The sequence below is a fragment of the Plecotus auritus genome (genome assembly GCF_963455305.1).
Source record: "Plecotus auritus genome assembly, chromosome: 5".
Lineage (NCBI taxonomy): Eukaryota > Metazoa > Chordata > Mammalia > Chiroptera > Vespertilionidae > Plecotus > Plecotus auritus.
Window position 1 is genome coordinate 100,563,332 of NC_137776.1, and position 6,000 is coordinate 100,569,331.

Below are 6,000 nucleotides of genomic sequence, written 5' to 3' on the forward strand. Positions count from 1 at the left end.
TTCTTCTTTGATCTCTTTGGTAACCCAATCATTGTTTAATAGAATGCTATGCAGCTTCCAAGTGTTTGATTTTTTAATTGTTTTTATTGTAGTTTATTTCTAATATTATGCCATTGTGGTCTGAGAAGATGCTTGATATAATTTCAATCTTCTTGAATTTGAAGAGACTTTGCCTGTGACCCAATATGTGGTCTATCTTTGAATATGTCCATTGTGCACTTGAGAAGAATGTGTATTTACTGGCTTTGGGATGAAATGTTCTGCAGATGTCAATTAAGTCTATCTGATCTAGTGAGTCATTTAGGATTGCTGTTTCTTTACTGATTTTTTTTTCTAGATGATTTATCCAGTGATGTCAATGGGGTATTACAGTCCCCTACTATAATTGTATTGTTGTCAATCTCTTCCTTGATATCTTTGAGAAGGTTTTTTTTAACGTATTTGGGTGCTCCTGTATTGGGTGCATATATGTTTATCAGGGTTATATCCTCTTGTAGTACCGATCCCTTTAGTATTATGTAGTGTCCTTCTTTGTCACTTGTTATGGCATTTACTTTGAGGTATATTTTGTGATACATAAGTATTGGTACCCCAGCTTTTTTTTTTTTTTTTTCATTTGCCTGGAAGATATTTTCCCATCCCTTCACTTTCAGTCTGTGTGAGTCCCTTGTTCTAAGGTGGGTCTCTTGTACACAGAAAATGTATGGGTCATGTTTTCTTATCCATTCAGCCACTCAATGTCTTTTGATTGGATCATTTAGTCTGTTTATGTTTTACGTTATTATTGATAGGTAGTTGTTTGTAGCCATTTTTATTATTTGTGCCTGTGTTCCTCCTTCCCTTTTTATCTTTTATTTTTATACCATTCCCTTTAGCATTTCTTGCATTGCTAACTGGGTGGTGATAAACTCCCTTAGCCTTTTTTTTTTGTCTGTGAAGCTCCTTATTTCCCCTTCAATTTTGAATGGTAGCCTTGCTGAATGTAATATTCTTGTATTCAGTCCTTTGCTTTGCATCACTTTGTAAACTTCCTTCCATTCCTTTCTGTCCTGATGTATTTCTGTTCAGAAGTCATTTGATAATCTAATGGAAGATCCCTGGTACATAACTTTCTGTCTCTCTCTTGCAGCCTCTAAGATTCTCTCTTTGTAAACTAGAAACATGAATCAGAAAGGATATATGCACCCCTATGTTCATAGCAGCACAATTCACCATAGCTAAGATTTGGAAACAGCCTAAGTGCCCATCAGCAGATGAGCAGATTAAAAAACTGTGGTATATCTACACAATGCAATACTATGCTGTGGTAAAAAAGGAGTTCTTACCATTTGCAACAACCTGGATGGAGCTGGAGAGCATTATACTAAGTGAAATAAGCCAGGCAGAGAAAGATAAATATCACATGATCTCACTCATTTATGGAATATAATAACAACATAAACTGATGAACAAAAACAGATCCAGAGACAGAGAAATATCAATCAGAATGTCAAACCTCAGGTAAGGTAGGGGATGGTAGGGGTAAGGGGGAGAGATTAACCAAAGGACTTATATGCATGCATATAAGCTTAATCAATGGACACAGACAACAGGGGGGTAAGGGCATGAATGGGGGATACTGGGAAAATAAGGACACATATATAATACCTTAATCAATAAAGAAATTTAAAAAATATTCTCTCTTTGTTGTTAACAATTGCCATTGTAATTAAGATGTGTCTTGGTGTGGGTCTTTTTGGGTTCATCTTGTTTAGGACTCTGTGCTTGTGTGACTTTTTTCTTCCCCACATCAGGGAAGTATTCTGACGTTATTACTTCAAATATGTTTTCTAACCCTTGTTCCTCTTCCTGTCGTTGTGGCACCCCTATTATTTGTATGTTGCTTCATTTAATGTTGTCCAAAAGTTCCCTTAGGCTCTCCTACTGTCTTTTAGTTTTTTCCCCAATTGCAGTTCACTTTGGGTGCATTTTTCTTTCCTGTCTTCTAATTCATTAATTCAGTCTTTCGCTTCTCCTAGTCTACTGTTGAAACTTCCCATAGTGTTGTTTATTGAAGCTACACACTCTTTATTTCTTCTTGGTTTTTACATAAGTTGTTGATTTTTTCATCTATCTGGTTTATGAACTGTATAACACTTAGTTTGAATTCTTTTTCTGACATATTGCATACCTCTGTTTCACTTAGCTCAGTTTCTGGCAATTCCTTTTCTTTCCTTTGGAGAATTCTTTGTCTCCCCATTTTTGCTCTTACTGAAGGACCTAGGTGTCAAGTCATGCGGGGGCTGCGCCTCAGGCAGCAGTGGCTCCTTGGGTGGCGGTTGCTCCTCGTTTGGCAGAAGCTCCTCTAGTGGGTGCTGCTTGTGCCGCTGCTCGCAGCAGTGGTGGCTCCTCTGGCTGGTGGGGGTGGGTTTATCTTTCATCTGCTGCTCCTTGGAGAGGGGGAGGCTGCTTATAAAGCTGCTGCTCCTTGGATGGTGGCGGGGAGCTTATGCAGCTGCTGGTCGTTGGATGGGAGCAGGCTGTGCAAGGCTGCTGCTCATTGAATGGGGATGGGCAGTTCGCACAGCTTCTGCTCCTCAGTTCTGAAGACTAGAAGGCCAATATCAAGGTGTCACTGTCAGGGTTGAATTTCCATAAGGACTCTTTTCCTGGTATTTAGATGTCCGCTTCTTCACTGTGTCCTCACACAGCTTTTCTTCTCTCTCTGGGCTTCTACTAGTATTTCCACCATGATGAAGTGGCTCTCACTTCTTCCTCAAGTTGGCGGAGAAGAAGCGTGAGGGTGCTGAGTGGCTCTCAAAGTTGCAAAACCAGCCCGGGGGCCACATCTCTTCCAGGATGTGCTGAAGGCTCCCCCAAGATGAGTGGGCAAAACTCAGAGCTCCATGGCGGCCGCCAAGGCCTTGGAGAGGAACCCAACCCAGGCCCTATGGAAGCTGAAGGCCCTGGGTCTACCTGTGCACTAAATTGTATGCTTTTGTCTCCTTTGTCAAATATAAATTGAGCATAATTGCTTGGGTTGATTTATGGGTTCTCTGTTATGTTCCATTGGTCAATATGTCTGTTCTTGTGCCAGTACCAGGCAGTTTTGAGAACAATGGCTTTGTAATATATCTTGATATCTGGTAATATAATTCCTTCAACTTTGTTCCTCTTTCTCAGGATTGCTGCAGCTATTTGGGGTCTTTTTCAGCTCCATATGAATTTTTGGAGAGTTAGTTCTAGGTCTATGAAATATGCCATTGATATTTTAATGGGGATTGCATTGAATCTATAGATTGCTTTGGGTAGTATAGACATTTTAATGATGTTGAGTCTACCAGTCCATGAACACGGTATATTCTTCCATTTGTTTACATCTTCCTCTATCTGTTTTTTCAATATCCTGTAGTTTTCTGAGTACAGGCCTTTTACCTCTTTAGTTAAGTTTATTCCTAGGTATCTTCGTTTTTGTTGTTGTTGCTTTGTTTTTGCAACAATAAATTGAATTTTTTTTTACTTTCTGTTTCTGTGAGTTCATTATTGGTGTATAAAAAGCCATACATTTCTGAGTGTTAATTTTGTATCCTGCTACATTGCCAAATTCATTTAAGCCTACTAGTTTTTTGATGGAGTCTTTAGGGTTTTCTATGTACAATATCATGTCATCTGTGAATAATGACAGTTTTACTTCTTCTTTGGCAACATGGATGCCTTTTAATTTTTCTTCTTGTATGATGGCTATGGTTAGCACTTTCAGTTCTATGTGGAACAGGAGTGGTGAAAGTGGGTATCCCTGTCTTGTTCCTGTCCTTAGGGGAAATGGTTTTAGTTTTTGCCCTCTGAGTATGCTGTCGGCTGTAGGTTTGTCATAGGGCCCTTATTATGTTGAGGCATGATCCCTCTATTCCCACTTAGCTGAGAGTTTTATCAAGAAAGGGTGTTGGATTTTGTCAAGTGTTTTTTCTACATCAATTGATATGACTTGGTGATTTTTGTCTCTCAATTTGTATATGTGATGTATCACGTTGATTGATTTGTGGGTATTATACTAGCCTTGCATCCCTGGAATAAATCCCACTTGGTCATGGTGTATGATCTTTTGAATGTAACGCTGGATCCAATTTGCTAGAATTTTGTTGAGTATATTAGTATCTATGTTCATCAGGGATATTAGCCTGTAATTCTCTTTCTTTGGGGTGTCTTTATCTGCTTTTGGGATTAGGGTAATGCTGGCTACATAGAAAAAGCTTGGAAGTGTTCCTTCCTCTTGAATTTTTTTGGAATACTCTGAGGAGGGTAATTTTAGTTCTTTGAATGTTTGGTAAAACTCCCCTGTGAAACTGTCCAGCTCAGGGCTTTTGTTTGCTGGAAGGTTTTTGATGACTGCTTCAATTTCCTCCATAGTTATTGGCCTTTTCAGATTTTTTTGTTCTTCCTGATTGAGATTTGGAAGATTGTACTTTTCTAGGAACATGTCCATTTCCTCTAGGTTGTCCAGTTTGTTGTAATGGAGTTGTTCATAGTATTTTTTTTACAGTCCTTTATATTTCTGTGGGGTTGGTTATTACTTCACTTCTTTCATTTCTGATTTTGTTTATTTGGGCAATCTCTCTTTACTTCTAGGTGGTACTCGCTAGAAATTCAACAATCTTGTGTATCTTTTCAAAGAAATTGCTCTTGGTTTTATTGAGCTTTTTTTCCTCTATGCCATTTATTTCTGCTCTGATGTTTATTATCTCCTTCCTTCTGATTACTCTGGGCCTTTCATGTTACTCTCTTTTTAATTCTTTAAGTTGTAAGGTTAGATAATTTATTACCTGTTTTTCTTGTTTTCTGAGGTAGACCTGTAGTGCTATGAACTTCCTTCTCCCGAATGCTTTCAATGTGTCCCATCATTTTTGGATTGTTGTGTTTTCATTGTCATTTGTTTCCAGGATGTTTTTAACTTCTTATTTGATCTCTTTGGTAACCCAATCATTGTTTAATAACATGCTATTTAGTCTCCAAGTGTTCAATTTTTATAGAATTGTTTTTATTGTAGTTGATTTCTAATTTTATGCCATTGTGATCTGAGAAGATTCTTGATATGATTTCAGTATTCTTGAATTTGTAGAGACTTAGCCTATGTCCTAATATGTGGTCTATGAAAATGTCCCATGCGCACTTGAGAAGAATGTATATTCTGTGGCTTTGGGGTGAAATGTTCTGAAGATGTCAATTAATTCCAACTGATCTAGTGAGTCCTTTAGATTGCTGTTTCTTTGTTGATTTTTTGTCTAGATTTATCCAGTGTTGTCAATGCGATATTAAAGTTCACTACTATGAATGTATTGCTGTGGATTTCTCCCTTAATATCTTCCAGAAGTTTTTTATGTATTTGGATGCTCCTGCATTGGGTGTATATATGTTTATCAGAGTTATATACTCTTGTTGTACCAATCCCTTTAGTATTATGAAGTAGCCTTCCTTATCTTTTGTTATGGCATTCACTTTGAGGTCTATTTTGTGATATATAAGTATTGCTACCCCAGCTTTTTTTTATTCATTTCCATGTGCCTGAAAAAAAAATTTCTTTCATTCCTTCACTTTCAGTATTGTGAGTCCCTTGTTCTGAGGTGGGTCTCTTGTAGACAGCATATGTATGGGTCATGTTTTCTTTCTATTCAGCCACTTGATGTCTTTTGATTGGAGCATTTAATCCATCAATGTTTAAGGTTATTATTGATAAGCACTTGTTTGTAGCAATTTTAATTTTTAGGCATATGTTCCTTCTTCTCTTCCTATTTCTTCTTTTTATGCCAGTCCCTTTAGCATTTCTTGCATTACTGGCTTGATAGTAATAAATTTCCTTAGCCTTTTCTTGTCTGTGAAGCTCCTGATTTCCCTTTTAATTTAAATGATAGCCTCACTGGAAAGAGTATTCTTGAAGTCATTCCCTTGCTTTGTATCACTTTGTATACTTCATTCCATTCCCTTCTGGCCGGACGTGTTTCTGTTGGGAAGTAAGTTGATAGTCTA